The 21,002-nt window shown below is 39.9% G+C and overlaps 2 pseudogenes; both read right to left on the bottom strand.

The window, feature by feature from the left end:
* LOC138094970 (transcriptional adapter 2-beta-like) overlaps positions 1–2,434 on the bottom strand; it is a 34,068-nt pseudogene extending 31,634 nt beyond the window's left edge.
* Positions 2,435–16,920: 14,486 nt separating this feature from the next.
* Positions 16,921–18,714, bottom strand: LOC138094968 (wee1-like protein kinase 2; annotated as a pseudogene).
* Between the last annotated feature and the right edge of the window lie 2,288 nt (positions 18,715–21,002).

Below are 21,002 nucleotides of genomic sequence, written 5' to 3'. Positions count from 1 at the left end.
CAATTCTGTGAAAATAACTATACTACCCAAAGTAATCTACAGATGCAACACAATCCCTATCAAACTACCAATGGTCTTTTTCACAGAACTAGAACAAAAAAGTTCCCATTTTGTATGGAGATGGAAAAGACCCCAAATAGCCAAAGCAATCTTGAGAAAGAAAAAGGGAGTTGGAAGAATCAACCTTCCTGACTTCAGACTATACTACAAAGCTACAGTCCTCTAGACAGTATGATACTGGCACAAAAATAGAAATATAAACCAATGGAATGAGATAGAAAGCCTAAAGATAACTCCACACACCTATGGGCACTTATCTTTGACAAAGGAGGCAATAATATACAATGAAGAAAAGACATCCTCTTCAATAAGTGATGTTGGGAAAACTGGACAGTTACATGTAAAAGAATGGAACTAGAACACTTCCTAATACCATACACAAAAATAAACTCAAAATGGATTAAAGACTGAACTGTAAGGCCAGAAACTATAAAACTCTTAGAGGAAAACATAGGCAGAACACTCTGACATACATCACAGCAAGATCCTCTTTGACCCACCTCCTAGAGTAATGGAAATAAAAACAGAAGTAAATAAATGAATTTCGTTAAACTGAAAATCTTTTGCACAGCAAAGGAAACAATAAACAAGATTAAAAGACAACCCTGAAAATGAGAGAAATGAATAGCAAATGAAACAACAAAGGATTAATTTCCAAAATATATAATCAGCTCATGAAGCTCAGTGCCAGAAAAACAACCCAATCAAAAAGTGGACAGAAGAACTAAACAGACACTTCTCCAAAGAAGACATGCAGATGGCTGATAAACACATGAAAAATGCTCAGCATTGCTCATTATTAGAGAAATGCAAATCAAAACTGCAATAAGGTACTGTCTCACACCTGTAAGAATGGCCCTCATCAAAACATCTATAAGCAATAAATCCTGGAGAAGATGTGGAGAAAAGGGAACCCTTCTGGACTATTGGTGGGAATGCAAATTTGATGCAACTACTGTGGAGAACAGTATGGAGATTCCTTTAAAAACTAGGAGTAAACCTATCATATGACCCAACAATACCACTACTGGGCACATTTTCTGAGAAAACCAGAACTCAAAAAGACACATGTACCCCAATGTTCATTACAGCACTGTTTACAGTTGCTACAACATAGAAGCAAACTAGATGTCCATCGACAGATGAATAGATAAAGAAGTTGTGGTACATACACACAATGGAATATTACTCAGCTATAGAAAGGAATGCATGTGCATCAGTTCTAATGAGGCAGATGCACCTAGAGCCTATTACAGAGTGAAGTAAGTCAGAAAGAGAAAGACAAACATATATTAATGCATATGTATGGAATCTAGAAAGATGGTTCTGATGATCCTATTAGCAGTTCAGCAAAGGAGATACAGACATAAAGAAATGGGAGAAGGAGAAAGTGGGATGATGTGGGAGAGTAGCATTAAAACATATACATTACCATACATAAAATAGATAGCCACTGGGAATTTTCTGTGTGATGCAGGGAACCCAAAACTGGTGTTCTGCGACAACCTAGAGGGGTGCGATGGGGAGGGAGTGGGAGGGAGCTTCAGTAGGGAGGGGATATATGTATAATTATGGCTGATTCATGTTGATATATAACGTAAACCATCACAATATTGTAAAGTAATCAACCTCCAATTAAAAATAAAATGAAATTTAAAAAAAAAGATAGATGTGTCCAAGCGACAGGCAAGACACTGTCTGTGTGAGTGTCGGGGGCGCCTGCCCTCCACCCGCTCAGGTCAGCCTCAGCGCAGTTTCTACAGCAGTTGTGAAGCTATTCGGTCAGTCCTTCCCCCCACAGTTGTTCCCCTAGTGGCCACATGTGTTAACAAAAGGACAAGAATGGCCAGAGCAGATCCCAGGAAATCAAGTGTGGCCAGCCCTGTCGATCACCCCAGAGAACAACTCCTCCCTGGAAAGGTATGTAAACCAAACACATTTTGTGTCAAATCAAATAGCTGAAGCATACTGCAAAGCTGCTTGTTATAAGGCTGACATGTGCATATGTGTGTGGGTTCCTGGGGGAAGGGGTGGTGTGCACAGGGAGGAAGAGACAGAATGGAAGCAGGATTGAGACAAAGCTTCCTTTTTTCTCTGATTATCTACTATGAATGATGAGCACCAGGATTAACAGGATCAGAAGAGGGATCTCCAAGCTCACTCCCCGGACTTTACCCAGGAAGTGGGGAGCAGAGGGGACACTGAGAATCCAGAGAAAGTCACAGGACTCACATTCCAGCCCCCTGGATCCCGCAGCACCTCTTGCCACTGCACGTCCTGGGGATGCAGATCCTGACAGGGCCACCATCCACTCTGCATTCTGCACGGTGGCATTTCCTCTGCTGCTTTGCTTCTTCCCGGATGAATTCTGCATGGGCCGCTGAGCAGGGTGATTGGGCTGCCATCAATGTGCACAATCCCCCAGCCTGCCAACGCGAACTTAACTGATTCCAATTTTGTTAAGGAAGCAGAAGATAACTCGAAGTTATGTTGAATTGAGTCCTTTTCCAAAGTAAAGAATATTTAAGTAGATTACAATTTTATATTCTTGGCCGTTTTCTGTTGGCTGGTAGAGGGATTGGAGGAAGTGAATAATAGAGTCGCTTCCTAGGGCGGAAAATGGCTTGTTTCTGGCTCATAGAAAGCTCCATGACTTCTGAAATATGATTAAACATGGTGTAAACAAAGCCTTGGGGCTTTCCAGGTGGCTCAAGTGGTAAAGAATCTGCCTGCCAATGCAGGAGATACAGGAGACTCGGGTACGATCCCTGGGTCAGAAAGAGCCCCTAGAGGAGGGTATGGCAACCCACTCCAGTATTCTTGCCTGAGAATTCCATGCACAGAGGAGCCTGGTGGGCTATAGCCCATGGGGTCCCAAAGAGTTGGACACAACTGAGTGACTGAGCATGCACGCACGCAAACAAAGCCTTGGCGCATGTTCACTGTGACAACATTCCTCTGCAAATCTATTCTGCCCCAGGTCAGAGCTGTGCTCTTGGGATATAAAGCTGAGTTAGGCTTGGGCCATCTTCCAGTCTCAGTGCAAACAAAACAGACCCCTGGTGTTGTGAGAACACAGAAGAGAGAGCCATGGACACTTCCAGGAGGGGGATGAACTGGAGGAAAGCTGTAGGGGTGAGGCAGAATTTGAGTGAAGCTTGAGGCAGACCAGGTCGGGGTCCAGGACAAATGCGGCAGATGGCCATGAATCCTGGGGCTTGTTTAGGCAACCAGGGTCTTGGCACCTGCCCCTGGAAGGCCGCCTGCCTGGTGGAGGTGGCTGGACTTAAAGGTGGACTGGCAGGTGGGTCTCCAGGAGCACAGTGCTTTGAAGGATGTGCGGTGTAAGGTAGGAAGAGGAAGGATGTGGTCTGTTTCAGAACAGTGACTTGGACAGCAGAAGGCAATGGCCCCCCCACTCCAGGCAAGAGCCTGCAAAATCCCATGGACAGAAGAGCCTGGTGGGCTGCAGTCCATGGGGTCACTAAGAGTCGGACACGACTGAGCGACTGCACTTTCACTTTTCACTTTCATGCATTGGAGAAGGAAATGGCAACCCACTCCAGTGTTCTTGCCTGGAGAATCCCAGAGACGGGGAAGCTTGGTGGGCTGCTGTCTATGGGGTCGCACAGAGTCGGACACGACTGACACGACTTCACAGCAGCAGCAGCAGCAGGAGGATGGGGCAGCGCTGCTGTCATTGCAGAGGTGCTGGGGTCTTTGTGTGGATGACATGGGACTGAGCCTGGCTCTGTGGAGGAGGGGAGAGACAGGAGCATGGACCTGTCTAGCGCAGAGTGGACGGGACTGGGGGGTGGAGCTGAGAGAAGGAGGACTTGGTTCACAGCTGAGCTCCACAGCTTGGACACTGGAGAAGGATGGCACCTCTTGGTGACACAGGGCACTTGGCAGAGGTGACAGGTTCAGGGAGAAAAAGGATACTCTCAGTTATTTTTCACTTTTTTTTTTAGAATAATTAGACTTATTCTAATTATCCTATAATTAGAAATGTGGAAAAAGCAGTGCCAAAAATTCTTATAAACACTTCACCCAGTTTCCCCTAATTGTTGATAATGGTACAATTATCAAAAATAGAACGTGAACATGGACACAATACCATTAATTGAGCTACAGATGTCACAGAAATTTTATCAGCCGTTGTGCCTGGTTTTTTGGGTTTTCTGAGTTGAGGTGTTAACAGATAAACCTTGTCTATTATTCAGCAGAGTAACATGAATAATAACATCTTTGTTTTCTTTTTCCATGAGTGTTCTGTACTTTGCCTTTTTGGTCACTATGCTCTTTATACTACTTATTTTTCAATGCCCTCAATGACATTTTATTTTACATATGTCTACACATATATACAATATATATGCATATGCCATATTGAATGGTATGTCTCCCTCCGCTTCACTTGTCTCAGAATCATTTTTACTTGCAAGACTTCCGTCCCCTTACCTGCATTGTAAGAACTGCCCTAGAAGTGTCAGCGACCTAACATCACTACGCGGCCCCATGGCACTGTCTGCTCCATCAGCCCTGCAGGAAGAGGCACCAGCTCAAGGTGAGGCCTGCTGAGCTGAGTCCTCCAGCCACGAGCCAAGTGTGAATGCCAAGTCCCGCTTCTGACTGTCTGCCCATACACAAGCATCTTGTTATGCTTTCTGTCATTGCCTTCCTTACTGTCTCTTTTGGTTTCTCTATTTTTTTTTTCTGTGCAATGTTATCATGTGCTCTTTTTCTCAGTAAAGAATCTGCCTGCAATGCAGGAGACCGGGGTTCAATTCCTGGGTCGAGAAGATCCGCTGGAGCAGGGAATGGTAACCCACTCCAGTATTCTTGCCTGGAGAATTCCATAGACAGAGGAGTCTGGCGGGCTACAGTCCATGGGGTCACAAAGAGTTGGGCACAACTCTTTAGAGTTAGTGTGAGCTACTAATACTAATACTTAGTGGTGTTCAAGGAGACATTCTCTTTGAGCTCCTAGTGGTTGCCTTTAGGTTGATGGAAGTCTCCTGCCGGTTCTCACTGAAGGTCTCCATGCTGTCCCACCCAGGGAACTCCTGTGGCGCTCAGTCCACCTGTCTTTCCAAGACTCTCTCCATATGACACTTCTCAGGACACACATACGCACTGCTCCCCTGGCCGTGCCCCTCTCCTGCTTCACTCTGAGGTTAGATTGCCTCAGGCCTGGGATGTTTCCTTGTCTCTCTCTGCATCTGTCCCAGTGACCTGCTTCATTCTATGCTCGGAGTTCCATTTCCCACCCGCATCCCCAGCTGAGATCTCTCTTCTGAGGTTCAGACTTTCGTAGTTGACTAGAGAGCTCAGCTTGGATGTCCCACAGGGAACCCAGACTTAACAGATGCCTAACGCACTCAGGATCCCCACTGCTCTCCTGGCCCTCACTGCTTGTGGCCATTCCTCTTGTTTGCCTTTTCTTTACTTGTCACAACCAAATCATCCACAAATCCTGTAAATTCTATGTCTACCTATCACTTGTTCATATCTCTCTGATTTCTCATCACTCTTTTTCTGAACAATTATAAAAGCCTTCCAAATGATCTCATTCACTTTTCAAAACATTCTCTACTCAGAGGGTGGACTGGGCTCTTGTAATTGCAAGCCAAATTATGTCACTTCCTTGCTTAAAGAAGCATAGGCTTTATCTGTTGACATCAGGAGTGCAGAATGTTACATTACAGAAAGCAGGGCAATTGTGAATTTATATCAAAACGATACAATGCTTAACTTAGCTTTTGATTCAGCAGTACCTTCTGGGAATTTGTCTACTGCATGGGTTTTTACATATGGGCAGTGATATACATAATAAATACAAGCTTATCCTCAGCTACATTGAAACAGCAAAGTATGGCAAACCACTCAAAAGCCCACCAGGAGGAAACTGGATACATAAGCTGTGGTCTATCACTACAACAGAATTCCTTGAAGCAGCAAAAGAAAAAAAGATTGAGGAAGGTCCCATATGCTGCTATAAAAATATCTCCAGAAAATCCTGTTGCATGAAAAAAGCAAGTTAAAAATAATATTTTGTAGTATGTCATCTTTTATATAAGAAAGAAGGAGAAAAAAGAATTTATGTTTGCTTGAGGTTGAGGTTGGTGGGGTAGACCAGAACAAGGGTCGAAGTGAGACACTTCATTGGGTTAAGTATTAAAGTGTTTTGATTTTTGAAACTTCTTGAATATATTATTGACACACACATGTACACACACACTCACTTCCTGCAGTGACTCTCCTGGCATCCAGTGGAGACCAATACCCCCTAGCACAGGCATGATCAGATTTCCCCCTCTTCTTCCACTCTGCTATGGGATGGGCTTCCCCTGTACCAGCTGCTCAGTTCTCCACCGACCTCAGTTCTCTTCAAAATTCAGGGCCTGCCTGAAACACACATTACCCTTTTCGTGCATCTGGGTTTTCTCAGATTTCACGGTGCAGTGTACACGCCACCCTTTCAGAAAGACCTTGCTGACCAAGCACACAGACACACAGGAGTTTGTCTCACAGCATTCTTTGCTCTTAAAGCCCTGACTGCTACACAGTTTGCAATTTCCTACTTTGCTGTTAGTTTAACTCCCCTGCTTATCACTTAGTCCAAGAAAGAAGATATCACTTCTTCTCATTCAAAATCCCAGGCCCTCAATATATTTCTTGAAGAAATGAAAGGACATGCTTATGCCTATATTTATCTGATCAGATTTTTCTAGCAAAATCATAAACAAAATTACTTTTATCCCTCATATTCAAGGAAGAATTTTGCTCCCTTGACATACTTTCAGTCTGTCAACCCTGCTTTAAAGTTGCAAGACTGATTAATATTTAAATGTTAATATTTAATAACATTCACATGCTAGTATTTAAATGTTAATTTTTTTAAAAAGAATTTTGCATGCAGCTTTGTTACCATACTTACAACATTTATTTATACCCAAATCCATATGTTCAAACTGTTTCAGTGTTCAACTTCCAACTCTTCTATGACATTTTAATTCTTTGTTTTCATGCTTTTTCTATTTTCATGTTTCTCTTGCTCTGCTGGAATAAACCTTCAAAGTTGTTTTTTTTTTTTTTTTTACCCCTCAGGAACTGTATGGAAGTGGTGGATTTTCTGAGACCTGGTATTGTTACCTTTCCTCGTGACCCACAGATTGTCTAAATTTTACACTCTCTCTTCTCCACGTATTCCTCCCAAGGCTCATAGACACTCTAGAGCATCTCTGACATTGGCTGGCACAGAGTTTTTAGTTTCTCTCTTGTTAAAATTCAAAAAAATTGCTATGGTTTCTGGTTGTTCTTTGGGCATTAATTTTACTCGACAAAAGCAAGACTATCAGAAATGTGGATTAAAATCTTGGCTATTGCAGCAACATGGATGGACCTAGAGATTATCATACTAAGTGAGGTAAGGCATAAAAAGAAATTCACATGCCATATGCTATCACTTGTATGTGGAATCTAAAAAACAATGATACAAATGAACTTATATACAAAACGGAAATAGACCCACAAACATAGAAAACAAATTTATGGTAACTAAAGGGGAAAAGGGTGAGGAGGGATAAATTAGGAGCTTGGGATGAATATATACACACTACTATATATAAAATAGAGAAGCAACAAGGACCAAGCAATAGCACAGGGAACTCTGTACTTAAAAAGAATTAGATACATGTATATGTATAACTGAATCACTTTGCCTGTACACTTGAAACTAACACAATATTGTAAATCAACTATACTCCAATATAAAAAAGATAGAATTAATACAAAATGAAACTAAACAACTCATGGTTTTTTTTGTTCATTTTTGTTTTGCTTAGGAAACATTTTTCTTCTATAATACCGAGAACTATTATTTTAACTGGCATGGGAAGGAATAGGTATTATTAAGTTTTAATTTTAAGGAGTTAATTTTTAAATTTATTTTTATAGGGCTTCCTTGGTAGTTCAGCTGGTAAAGAATCTACCTATAATGCAGGAGACCTCAGTTCAATTCGTGGGTCAGGAAGATCCCCTGGAGAAGAGATAGGCTACCCACTTCAGTATTCTTGGGCTTCCTGATGGCTCAGATGGTAAAGAATCTGCCTGCAATGCGGGAGACCTAGGTTGGATCTGCAGGTTAGGAAGATCCCCTGGAGGAGGGCATGGCAACCCACTCTAGTATTCTTGCTTGGAGAATCCCTGTGGACAGAGGAGCCTGATGGGCTGCAGTCCATGGGGTCACAAAGAATCGGACATGACTGAGTGACTAAGCGTGCACGCATGAGTAAAGTATTAGCAGTTAAATTATCCTATGTAGATTCAGCCCAAGAGTCAAGGCCATGCAACTAAGCTGCTTGCTCAAATATGAGGATGTGGCTGGTTCCACCCTACATGCTTCCCAGGAATCGATTTCACTTTAACTTTTACATCAGCCTTGTGAGGCCTGCAGTGTGAATGTGAACACATAGCAGATCTAGTTGTCAAGCTGCTTGGATAATCTCGGAGTCAGGATCTCGCCACCTCTTATTTGTAAGGCCCATTGCTCCCAGCTGATGCTGCAGAAGCAAGTAAAATCCTTCTAAAGTGAGCGGTAAAAACAGTGCTGCTACAGCACTTACAGCAAAAGAGAGGCAGAATGACTTCAAATTGACGGCGTATTTTGAACCCTTTGGAAATCTGTGGTCAAGGAACAACTAACTACCCCAAATCTAAGGAGGGTCAGTGCCTGCAAGGGAAGATGTGATGCAGGTATTCACTCCCCTGGGGTCTATTCAACTGGGCCCTGATAAGAAAACTTCAGCTAGTATCATTGACAAATTAGTTACCACCAAACGGGGGCTGATGAGACAGTGTGGAATCCCTAAGAGGCCACAGAAATTGGGAGACCAGGGTCTGTCTGTGGGCTCTTTGTAAAGACTACCAGGCACTCAGAGAAAAGATCAGAAGAAGATCCGAAGTACCTATTGTTACGCAGTGAGCCAGCGGATGAGCAACCATGTGAGGGGGCAAGAAATTCCACCTGAATCTTCCTCCTCCATCAGCATCCTGGAAAAGATCCTTCATTTGTGGGCAGAAGGGCAACAAATGCTTCTTCTAGAACACTGGTAGGAAGGGAATAGGGAGTCAGGTGCCACTTAATTCAGGGGGTGAGTGTGGTGGTGCAAGAAAACCAGGAGAGCCACACATCTGAGACCCAGGGTCCCAGTGCAAGCCCACGACAGAGGCTTAATCAGAACAACAGAGACTTTAACTCCCTTTCCACTGCTATGATGACAATGTTTAAATGAGAAGTGATAGCAAAACGCTCCAGGAGAATGTGTGTTAAGACACTTCGTGAATCAAAGTTCAAGAGGAAGAACTTGAACTCTGAATCAGACACTGTTCTGGGAAAAAAAAAAATGATTTCCCTTATACAAAAGGAATCTTTACTGGAATTTGAAGCTTGGGTTTCACTGAGAGTAACCACAACAACCCCAAATCTTAAATCAAGCCAAATCTAGACTAACCCAAATCCCCACACAAAAGTGTATCAAATAAAATACTTACTTGTATCCAGGCATGAAAACTACTGAACATAAGATGTTCATCTTTTGGTAAAATTTTTTGAGGTAATGAAAAGGTGAGAAAATAATACTTGAAGACATACAAAAATCACCAGAGCCTGACGAGTATGGCACAGATGTTGAGACTATCTGAAAGGTAATTTAGTATAATTATGATTAATATATTTAAGGTGGACACTATACAAGATAAGATGAGTTATTTGAGCAGAAAGATTGAAGCTAAAAAAAATTAATGGAAATAGTAGAAAAAACAGAAAACAGTAACAGGATAAAGAAAGCCTTTAATGAACCATCCATGCTGAGAAAAGAATTAAATAACTTGTAGATAGGTCAATAGAAATTTTCCAGACTGAAGGGAGGGAGTGAAAAAGTTGGGACAATTGAACTTTCTAAAATACATGCTATTGGAATCCCAGAAGAAGGGAGAGAAAATGGAGAAATAAAAAATGTTTTAATTAATAGTAACCAAGAATTTTCCAAAATTAATTACAGACACCAAAACATAGATACAAGAAGCTCAGAGAATCTCAAGAAGGATAAATATCAGTGCACATGCACACACAAACATGTCTCTGTTCATATTACACCAAAACTACTGAAAACAAAAGAAAAATAAATTATAAAAGGTAGCTGCAGAAAAGAAACACCAAGTGTAAGGAACAAAATAAAGAAGTGGAACAAAGTCAAGAATAACAGTGGACTCATCAGCAACAAAGCAAGTTAGGAGGCTAGAGAGTGACATCTTTAAAGAGCTGGGAAAAATACCGTCAACCCAAAGTTCTATACAAAGTGAAAATACCTTTCAAAAATGAAGAAAAAATAAAGATATGCTCAAAGTAAAGCTGAGAGAATTTACTACCAACATATTCGCACTACAAAGGAAAAAAAGTGATCAAGCAAAAGAATATGACCACATATCTAAACGTGGAATCTATGCAGAAATGAGGACTTCTGTAAATGGAATGATTGAAGGTAAATTGAAAATATGTATATTTTAAAAAGTTTAATTGAATAAGAGATAAGTGGCTAAAGCAGGGTTGGGACACTTTTTTTAAAGGGTCACATTTTTAACGGCTTGTGAGTTCTACGGTGTGTGTTGAAACTGTATTTGACCCTTGAACAACAAAGGTTTGAAGTGTGAGCATTTCCTTATATGCAGATTTTTAAAAAATAGTAATGCTAAAGTATTTACATCATCCGTATGTTGAATGTATGATTGAATCTGTGGATGCAGAGGAACTGCTTATACGGAGGAATGACTATAAATGGATGGATTTTCAACTGCATAGAGGGTCAGTGTCCCTGAGCCTCATGTTGTTCAAGGCTCAGCTAAACTTAGCTCTGCTGCTATACTACATCCATAAAAAATACATAAATGAGTGGGCATGGTTATGTTACAATACAACTTTACCCACAATGCGATCCTTTAGCCTGTAGTGTGTCAACCCCTGGTCTAAGTCAAAGAATAACAGTGCAGAATGAGTTTATAACATATGCCAAACTAAACAGTAAGACAATATTGCAATGAATAGCATGAAGGAATTGGTAATATACTGCTGTAAGGTTCTTATACTATTTGTGGAGCAATATAATATTACTTTAAGGTAGACTGATTAACTCAAACATAAAGCCTAAGGCAATGCTGAGATTTTAAAGAGGTGTAAATAAATTAATAGAGATGGTAAATTGAAATCATATAATGCTCTGAATTAACAAGACAGAAGATAGAAAAAGAGAAAAACAAAAACAAAGAACAGTTGGATCAAGTAGAAAATAGCAAACAAGATAGATTATAATTCCCAAACACAAAGAATGATACTAAATGTGAAAAGTCTAAAACCACTAATTAATAACATAGTGATTGTCAGAATAGATATAAAATAAAGACCTAAGTACATGTTGTTTTCCTAGAAACATACCTTAAAAATAGCTACATAGATAGATAAAAATGAAAAGAATGGAGAAAGATATACAAGCAGCACTGCCCAGAGAAAACACTAAATCAATGAAAGCCAGCATAGTTATATTAATTTCAAGAAAAGCAGATTTCATAAAATGAATGATTATCAGTAATATGAAACCCAAATCAGTTCAATTCAGTACAGTCTCTCAGTCGTGTCTGACTCTTTGCAACCCCATGGACTGCAGCACGCCAGGCCTCCCTGTCCATCACCAACTCCCATAGTTCTATACAACCCAAGTAGTTCTATGCTTAATTTAAAAATAAAATTCATAGTTTAAAATCTTCCCAAAGAGAAACACTAGGCCCAGATGATTTCTCTTGGATGAATTCTACCAAATATTTAAAGAAAAAGTGATATGAGTTGTATAGAATTTTCTCAAGAATAAAACTATTATTACTTCCAAACACTTAATGATGCCAGCATTATCCTAATAACAAAACCAGACAAAGACATTACAAGAAAAAAGCACTGCTGATCCAACCAGTCCATTCTGAAGGAGATCAGCCCTGGGATTTCTGTGGAAGGAATGATGCTAAAGCTGAAGCTCCAGTCCTTTGGCCACCTCATGCGAAGAGTTGACTCATTGGAAAAGACTCTGATGCTGGGAGGGATTGGGGGCAGGAGGAGAAGAGGATGACAGAGGATGAGATGGCTGGATGGCATCACAGACTCGATGGATGTGAGTCTGAGTGAACTCCGGGAGATGGTGATGGACAGGGAGGCCTGGCATGCTGCGATTCATGGGGTCGCAAAGAGTCGGACATGACTGAGCAACTGAACTGAACTGATCAGTTTCCCTAATGAACATAGATGTGAAATCCTCAAGAAAATGCTAGCAAATAAAGACTGCTGCTGCTGCTGCTAAGTCGCTTCAGTCATGTCTGACGCTGTGCGACCCCAGGCTCTGTGGGGGCTCTGTGGGCTCTGCGCAGCCCACCAGGCTCCTCCGTCCCTGGGATTCTCAAGGCAAGAACACTGGAGTGGGTTGCCATTTCCTTCTCCAATGCATGAAAGTGAAAGTGAAGTCGCTCAGTCGTGTCCGACTCCTAGGGACCCCATGGACTGCAGCCTACCAGGCTCCTCCGTCCATGGGATTTTCCAGGCAAGAGTACTGGAATGGGTTGCCATTGCCTTCTCCAAAAGACTAGCAATATATAAAAATAATACCTCACAGCCAAGTGGATTTTATCCCAATATGCAAGGTCATCACCATTTAAAAATATCTATGAAAATATTTCACTTTATTAACAGACTAAATAAGAACAGTATTTGATCTTCTCAATAGATTTAGTAACAGCATTTGACAAATTAAACATATGTAATACTGTCTGACTCCATTTACAGTGTTTGATATTTACTCTTTTTGACTCCATCGTTTCCCCTTTTCCTTCTGATTCACATCTTCGAAAGCTGATAGAAAAGCCTGTATGTTCCTCCCATTGGTGTCAGTGAAAAGTCCAAACAATGCAAGCACGGGCTAGTTAAGTGTGAATTCCCACCATAGCCCCATGCCCTAAGCACAATAAAAATCCCACCACTTAAAGACCTGCTTGGGAGCCTGCTCTGCTCTACCCAGAAAGCCTTCATTATGCAATTAATAAATTTTTCTTACTCTTTTGATACATGTCTTGTATCACCTGAACCAAATTTTGGTTGGGATCTATCTCCTTTCTATAGTGTATCCACAATGACATCCATAAAAACGCTCAGCTAACTAAGAATACAAAGGATCTAATATGTATATACAATAAACTTTAATATCTATTTTAAAAAATAAAAAAAAGGATACTTCTTTAACCAGATAAAGATCACCATCGACAAATAAACAAACAAACAACAAAACAGCGAGCATCATATTTAAAAGTGAAAGAAAAAAACGTCCTTTCCCTTGGACTGGGTACAATGCTTAGATGGCCTCTTTCACCGTTCCTAGTCAACATGAATGGAGAAGGAAATGGCAACCTACTCTAGTATTTTTGGCTGGAGAATCTCATGGACAGAGGAGCCTGGTGGGCAGTTCATGGGGTCACAAAGAATCGGACATCACTGAGCACACATAGTCAACATGAAAAGTTTTAGCGAATGTAATAAAGCAACAAAAAGGGATAAGGATGGAGGAGAGGAACAAAGCTATTCCTTTTCATAGGGATATATGCATAGAAAAATCCCAAAGAATCAAGAAAAGTCGCCTAAAACTAATAAATTAGCTTCCCAAGTGCACAGTACAAAAAGTCAACCTTAAAAAGTCAGTTGTGTTTCTATATAAAAGCAATGAACGATTGAAATTTGAAATTTAAAAATCAATACCATGTAAAATAACACCAATAATAGAATATTTTAATATGAATCTAACAAAATATGTGCAAGATCTGCATTTGAAAACTACAAAATGTTGATGAAAGCAATCAATGAAGACCCAAACAAATGGAAAGACATACCATGTTCATGGGTTGGGAAACATAATATTGTTTAAGATGTCAATTTTCCAAATTTGAAGCATATATTCAATGAAATTACAAACAAAAATTAAAGTAAGTTTTTGGGAAGGATATTAACAAGCTTATTCTAAAGTTTATACAGAAGGCAAAGTAACTAGTTAATTCAATTGGAGGGGGGAGAACATAGACTACTCATACTACTATATTTCAAGGATTACTATAAAATTACAATATTCAAAATAGTGGATATTGGTAAAAGGATGGACATATAGATAAATAGGATAAAGATACGAAATACAGTAGACAAAGATATCAGAAATAAAGCCAGACGAATACAGTCACCTGATTCTTAAAAATATAAAGGGCAATTCAATGTAGAAAAGATAGACATCTTACACATGGGTTTTATAAAAATTTTATGTCCATATGCAAAAAAGATATATCTTCACTCACATATTTCTATTAAATAAAGCTGTTCAGATAGTGAAAATAAAAGCACAGAGTAGGAGAAAAATATTCACTAACCACATCTCTGACAACAGACTTGCATTCAGAATAGAAAGAACTATCAAAACACAACAATAAGAAAACAAACAATATTAGTTGACAAAAGTTCTGAAGAGATATTTCACTAAAGAAGATGTGAGGGTGGCAAGTAAACATATAAACAGATGTGATGTTTACTATCTTTATCCACTAGCGAAATTGAAATTACAACCAAGCCTCCCTATCTGAGAATTCAAGAAGATGGAAAATGCTTTGCAATCTGTGGTTGGTTGAATCTGCCCATGAAGAATCAAGCACCAACTGTAAGGGATTCGAGCACGCAGGGATGGTGGTATCTTTGGAGGTCCTGGAATCAAACCCCTGTGGATACCGAGGGATGACTATAAAATCACACACTCAAAAAGATGGCTATACTCTGTGCTGACAAGGATGGAGAGCAACTGAAACTCATACATACTGTGGGTGAAAATGCAAAAATGATACAGCCACTTTGGGAAAGATGTGACAGGTTTATTTGATCATTTTTATTGAAATTTTCATTGAGATAAACATAGATTCACATGCAGTAGTAATAAATAATAAAGAGATATCTCTCATATGTTTGCAGGAGTTTCCAACATGGTAACATTTTGCAAAACTATAGTATAGTATCACAACTAGGATATTCACCTTCATACAAACCACTGACATTATTTTGATTTCCCATCTTACTTATTCTCATTTGTATGAGTGTGTGTTAAATTCAGGGGAATTTTATCACCCCCGTATGTTCTTTATCCACTGCCTTCATCAACACACTAAGAAATTACAACACAACAAAGATGCCTTCTGTTGATCTTTTAAAACCCACTTATTTCCTCACACCCTACTTTCATCTCTAAATTCTGGCAACAACTAACAGGTCCTTCATTTCTAAAATGTATCATGTTTTAAAAGTTATATAAATGTAACCATACAGTACATAATCTATGGGGATTTTTTTTTATATTCAGCATAATTTCCTACAGTTTCCAAATTGCTGTATGTGCTAATAGTCAATTCCTCTTTATTAGCAAGTAGTGTTCCCTGGTATACTTATATCAGCCACAGTTTATTTAACCTGATGAAGGGCATCTGAGCTGATTCCACTTTTTAGCTGCTGTAAATAAAGCTGCTCTAATTATTAGAGGACAGGTTTTTGTGTGAACACTAATTTCCATTTTTCTGAGATAAAAGCTCAATTTCTGGGTCATATGTAAATTGCACGTCTAGTATTCTGAGAAACTGCTAAACGGTGTTTCAGAGTGGCTGTACCATTTATATTCCCACCAGCCAAGTATGAGTGAAGCATTTTCTCTGCACTCTCAATGGTATTTTGTGGTATCACATTTTTAAATTTTAGATATTTTGTGGTTCTATAGTGATATTTCATTGTGGTTTTAATTGGCATTTCTCTGATGGCTGGTGAGGCTTCATTGCCATGTCTGTTTATATAGTTTGCCAATTCTCTAATTGGATTTTCTTTTGACTGGTGAACTTATATCTTCTAGCTACTAATCTGTTGATAGATATGTGATTTGGAAATGTTTTATCAGCCTGTTGCTTGTATATGCATTCTCTTCACAGGGGTATTTATCTTGCCCTTTTTTGTTTTGGCTTAGGATGAGATAGAAACCTTTATTTAAAAACATTCTAGTCCTTTAAAAATATATACAGAGTAAAGGGTTTGGATAAGATATGATAAAATCACAGGAAGCAAAGCCAAATTCTGATACAATAGAGGAGAAATTGGTGACATTCAGAAAATCAAAACCAATTATAGCAGTTACAAGAGGGTCAAAGCAAATAGATATCGGGACAACAAACCACATCAAATTTCCCTCAAACCCTCCACCTGGTGTTTTTGTTCCATAAGTTAATAGACAGCTCATAAATTTCAAGTTATGCAGAGTCATTTCTACCCACCTCACATAATGGTGAAGTCATTTATTTAATATCAGAGAAAGGGATTGTCTCCACTCAGAGAATACAGTAGGAGAACCACTTGCTCAAAGTGACTGAAAATTCTTTGAGGAATAAAATCATCTAACCTAGGAAGCATTGTCGATATCCAGGCACGTGAAAGTCAGATGTTACCTCAACTCAAACAAAACTGAATTCCTTTCTGTTTGCCAGGAGTGTCCCTGGGATCCTTGGTAGGTAGGTAAGCAGCCTTGTAATCCTGCACAGGGGGTTTCTTTCAATCCAGAAACCCATGCTTTCTTGTTGTGCAGCAACAAATCTGAGGAGTGAACCGTTGACAGGTGGTATTAGGAATGTAGCAAGAGAGAAGAGAAATGGCTGCCAGTGATAATACCTGTGACCAGTGCTGCTAGGAAGAGCTGATCTTGGCTGAAAATGCTAAATTAGGAGTGGCTTTTGAAATCTCTGGCACTCAAGACCATTGTTTTCTCCCTTTACAAGAGAAAGGTTGACACAGTCAGTATCTATTTGTGGGGGGAAAAGGAGAGTTGGTGTGAAAGGAGTTCTTATGAGGAAGCCTGCCCCAGTGAAACTTGATTTGGCACTCTTTTCTCCCAGAAGGCATATGGTGCTTCTTGATCCTGTGGGGGTCCCAGTGACCCCTGGGACTCTGTGGCATTTCTTGAGGGACCAGGCCAGCTGGGCTTCTTTCAGTCCCCTTTCCAGTGTGACTCTTGAACCTTTCCAAGCTCAACTGCTACTGAAGCTCTTCTGTTTTCCCCCAGAGAGAGACAGAGAACTTGACCTTTGCTGCAGAGGTTCTCTCTGATGGATCGGAGTGGATCATGTTCTTAAGTACTTTGTGAAATTCTTTGCAGAGCTCCTGAGAAATGTCCAGAAGATTCCCCTCATGGATGTGATGCCATTGGTGGGTAATGACTGCTTCTGCAGCCACTACAATGGTCAATCCCAAGACAAATATTTCTGCTTTAGGAAGGTGCTGATAATTCTTTTGCAAAATCTCATTATCCAGGAAGTGATTGTGTCCCTCTTCCACTTTGGATTTACTTATTGAAGTCACATGACCCAAGTCACCAATTCTATACATCACTTTGGCAGAGAGAAACCAATCAGCTTCATTTTCAACCTTTTTATGGGACTATGAGAAAGTCACTTTGCATCTTATGACAAAGGAAGTTGTTACGAGGTTTGATGTTCAGGTGCACCATGCCAGTGTTGTGGATGTACTGAAGCCCAAGGGAAATCTATAGAAGGATATCCTGGAGTTTGGGCTCTTGGAAATGATTGCCAGACTCTGGATTTTCAGATATAGCAGCCTGCAAGCTCCCAGCATTGCAGTATTCATTCCGAATGATCATATGGTCATCTTGTGCCCACGCAGAGTAGTAAGGTACCATATAGGAGTGATGCCCCAGCACCACATGGGCATAAACTTCATGCATAGCCAAATTCTCATCTGATAATCCTCCCAAAGTTTTCATGGAGCATTTTATTGCATAAACACATCCATCCAGCCTCTTAACGCACTAGGAGACTGTTCCAAATTCCCCAGCCCCATTTTTTTCTACCTCCAAGAAATCATTTTCATAGCAGGAAGCCATGTTGGTTTCTCACACAACACGTCTCTTGGCAGGGAACACTTGTTCTATCTTGTCTTCTCTTCTCTCGACCAGCTTCTCTAGATCACCTTGGGTTTTCCTCTTGCCATTGGACTTAAGGAATTGTTTTCTAGACTCCAGGGAAGGGATTAATGTTGACCAGAGCCAGTGAGGTCATCTCACCAGTGAAGGGGCCAGGTGTGAGCTTCAGATGCTTAGAGCTTCAGGAGGGGAGCTTCCCTGTTGAAGAAAGCATAGGCTGGCTCACCTGGCCTTTGGGAGTGAAGAGGTTCTCACAGAGTGGTGGCTTGCCCTTGTCTGGTGGGGCTGGTGCTTCAGGACGTGTGAGAGAGTGTGGCACGGGAGTCGTCAGACCCTGACCTGGACTCACTTGGTCTTTTCCCTGAAATATATGGAAGTCACATGCTTTACTAAGGGGGAGTTCTGGAGGTATAAGCTTTGCCTCTGAATACTAAACTCCAGATTCCCCTGGGGTCTGACTTGGCACCTCCTTTCTCTCTTGTGTCTCCTTCTGCCCTTTGTTCTCATGCTCCTCTTCACGATAGAAGTTTAATCTCTGCTTCAGTTCTTTGTTCTCCTGGTTGTCACTCATCTCAGCCAAAGAGCTTCACAACCTATCAGAAGCAAACACTACAGAACTGCAGAAACGAGAAGAAAAGTATGTAAGCTGTCAAGTTCCCCAGTGCTAGCCTGGCTTTCCTTCTTCCAACTAACAGCTACATCAAATGTATTTAATTTTGACAAGCTCTGAATTATCAATGTTTTGGTGTCAAGTCAAAGAAAACTTTGCCTAGCCTTAGATTCAGAAGTTTTTCTCCTGTATTATTCCAAAACCTTTATAGTTAACGTTTTACATTCAATTTTGAGTTAATTTTGGTATAAGGTGTAAGGTCTGGGTTTAGGTAAAGGTCCATTTCTTCTCCCATGGATTTCTCATTGCTCCAACACCATTTGTTGAAGAAGTGATCCTTCTTCCACTGAGCTGCTTTTGCACTGTTGCCACAGTTGGTTAAGCATATTTTTGAGGGTCTGTTTCTGGATTCTCTATTCTGTTCTATTGACCTATGTTCATCTCTCCCCAATAACACAATGTCTTGATTACTATGTAGTGAACCTTAATATCAAGTACAATGTTTCCTCTCATTTTATTCCTCTTTTCAAGGTTGTTTCAGCTATTCTAAAGCCTATGCCTATTTACATCAATTTTAAAATAAGTTGTTTATATCTACACAAATTCTTGCTAGGGTTTTTATAGGAATTGGATTAAACATATAGATCAATTTTGGGAAAATTGACATTTTTACTATGCTCAGTTTTTCAACACATAAATGTGATACATGTCTCCATTAACGTAGGTCTTCTCTATATCTTTCAGCAGTGTTTTGTCATTTTAGGCATATAGATAGGACACAGGTTTTGTTATGTGCATGCCTAACATTTCATTCTATTTGGAGTGATTGTCAGTGTTATTGTGGTTTCTACAATTGTTGGTATATAAAAATGTGATTGATATTTGTGTGTTGACCTTGTAAACTGGGACCTTGTTGACCTAATTCATTCTAGGAGTGTTTTTAAGAGAATGTTGGGATTTTTACATAGATAATCAGATCATTTACAAACAGAAATAGTTTTATAGCTTCCTTTTTCTGATTAGTGTGCTTATTTCTTTTTCTTGCCTTTTTAACAAAATTAATTTTTATTTTATATTGGAGTATAGTTGATTAACAATGTTGTGTTCAGTTCAGTTCAGTCACTCAGTTGTGTCCAACTGTTTGCAACCCCGTGGACTGCAGCACACCAGGCTTTCCTGTCCATCACCAACTCCTGGAGCTTACTCAAACTCATGTCCATCGAGTTGGTGATGCCATCCAACCATCTCATTGTCTGTCATCCCCTTCTCCTCATGCCTTCAGTCTTTCCCAGCATCAGGGTCTTTTCCAGTGAGTCAGTTCTTCGCATCAGGTGGTCAAAGTATTGGAGTCTCAGCTTCAGCATCAGTCCTTCCAATGAATATTCAGCACTGATTTCCTTTAGGATGGACTGGTTGGAATGATCAGTTTCAGGTATATAATCAAATGACTCAGTTATACATATACATATATCCATTCTTTTCCCAGGTATATTATTACAGAATATTGAGTAGAGTTCTCTGTGCTATACAGTAGGTCCTTGTTGATTTATTAAATGGCTACAACTTTCAGTACTGTGTTAATAAGAGTGGTGAGAGCTGGTATTTTTGTCCTGTTCCTAATCCTAGGGGAGTAAAGAAGCATTAAGTATAATATTAGCTATAGTTGTGGGGCTTTTTTTTTCTGTAAATGCTTTTTATCAAATTCAGACAATTCCTCCAAGTTCTCAATTGCTAAAAAGAATTCTTAAATCATAAATGAGAGACAGATTTTGTAAAGTGTATTTCCTATGCATCACTTGATAAAATCATATGACTTTCCCCCCTTAACTTGTTGACATGATGGATTGCATCAGCTGATTTCAAATGTTGTGCTAAGACTGCATCCTGGAGTGCATCTCACTTGTTCATGGTGTATAGTTCGTTCTACACTTTGATAGATCCAGCTGCTAATTTTTTTTTTGAAGATTTTTGCATCTAAATTCATGGGAGATAGTGGTCTGTAATTTTCTTTTCTCTTATACTATTTTTGCCTAGCTTCAGAATCAGGGTAATACTAGCCTCAAAAAATGAGTTGGGAAGCCCTTCCTCTGTTTTTTTCTGAAATGGATTGCATAATATTGACTTTTTTTTTTCAAATGCTTTTTTAGAACTCTTCAGTTAAACCATATGAACCTGGCAATTTCTTTTTCTAGAGATTCTAAATTGCAGACTCAATCCCTTTAATGATTGTAGATATATTCAGATGACCT

The sequence above is a fragment of the Capricornis sumatraensis genome, chromosome 19, assembly GCF_032405125.1.
Source record: "Capricornis sumatraensis isolate serow.1 chromosome 19, serow.2, whole genome shotgun sequence".
Classification (NCBI taxonomy): domain Eukaryota; kingdom Metazoa; phylum Chordata; class Mammalia; order Artiodactyla; family Bovidae; genus Capricornis; species Capricornis sumatraensis.
Note: the sequence above shows the minus strand (reverse complement) of the source record. Positions and strands in the feature narration are given on the sequence as shown.